Source organism: Silurus meridionalis, chromosome 7 (assembly GCF_014805685.1).
Source record: "Silurus meridionalis isolate SWU-2019-XX chromosome 7, ASM1480568v1, whole genome shotgun sequence".
NCBI classification, from domain to species: Eukaryota; Metazoa; Chordata; class Actinopteri; order Siluriformes; family Siluridae; genus Silurus; species Silurus meridionalis.
In genome coordinates, this window is record NC_060890.1 from 1,994,540 (window position 1) to 1,995,736 (window position 1,197).

Below are 1,197 nucleotides of genomic sequence, written 5' to 3' on the forward strand. Positions count from 1 at the left end.
TAATATTTTAATAATAACCACACTAAGAATAATCTGCTTCAAAGGTTTTATTATATGTGATTAGATGAGAATTTTAGGCAGTATAGAGTATATTCACTTAAACTGTTAACAAACATATCTGAGATTATCGCAGGATATTTTGGATTCGTTACCTGCAGTTTCTACCAACAATATTTGCCTTTATAATGATTAGTTTAAATGCAAAGAGAATATTTGATTACATCTAGAATAGACTAGACATTTTACTGATAAGTCAACCGTGAAGAAATCAGAGTCCCATGGTGATTGCGGCCGAATCGTAGAAATCTGCAGATCGGCGTCTTCTGGCAAGTGCTTAGATAGAAAAGCGAGAAGATATCACATGATACACTAACGTATAACATGTTTGCATGGATTTTGAAATCTAGTGGATGGCTATTTTATGTAAAGCTATTTTGGAAAAACTTACCAGTGCACAGCTGCCTGAATCCAGCAGACAGAGATGGACCTGGCAATGCAGGTAGATGTTGTTAGGGAAGCTGGTAAATGTGAACATCCTGAAGGAGAAACGGCTGGATGTCGAGATGCCATTCTGCAACATCGCCATGTCAGCAGGGTTTGGACACCTGGAGATAAAAAGGAAGGAAGGGAGTGTCATAATTTTTTATTATCTATTATAGAAAAGTCACATAATCATATGCAACCTTTAGGTGTAACGCGGCTTTTCAGGGAAGGGTTTGCATGCAAATCTTTTTCTTACTCGTTAACGATCAGGTCCCAGCGGACGGAATAGTCGCTCTGGTTCACGGGTGTTGCCCAGCAGTTTTCAAGCACAAGGGCGATTTGATTGCTGTCAAACTGATCCACTTCCACAGCTATATAGAGCTGCTGGTTCACTTCTAGGGTCACGTTGCCTGAATACAGAATGTGGAAACTGGAATCGGGATACGGGATCATGCTGATCATATATAAGCCCTCGGTAGACAGCTCCTTGCTGACTACACTGTAAAAAAAAAAAACAGGATTGAACCAAAAGTAAAAGTTTTAGTAAGAAATTATTAAGAAACTGCAAATTACACTGGTCTACAAATCTTTGGAAAATGATCAACCTCTGCAATTTAGGAAACAGGTAATAAAGGTCCGGTTGGGATTTTTCAAAAATATTTCATTACTAAGATTTATAATTATCTATACACAGGCGAGTATATTTGCCTAGAA

The 1,197-nt window shown here is 38.1% G+C and overlaps 1 long non-coding RNA gene across 1 annotated transcript; it reads right to left on the reverse strand.

Moving 5' to 3' along the window:
* Window positions 1–285: 285 nt before the first annotated feature.
* On the reverse strand, window positions 286–777 carry LOC124388595. The gene is made up of 3 exons (XR_006926450.1): window positions 740–777; window positions 449–605; window positions 286–333 (listed from the first exon to the last, which is right to left on the reverse strand). It is a non-coding gene; the product is annotated as an uncharacterized LOC124388595 (long non-coding RNA).
* Window positions 778–1,197: the final 420 nt, after the last annotated feature.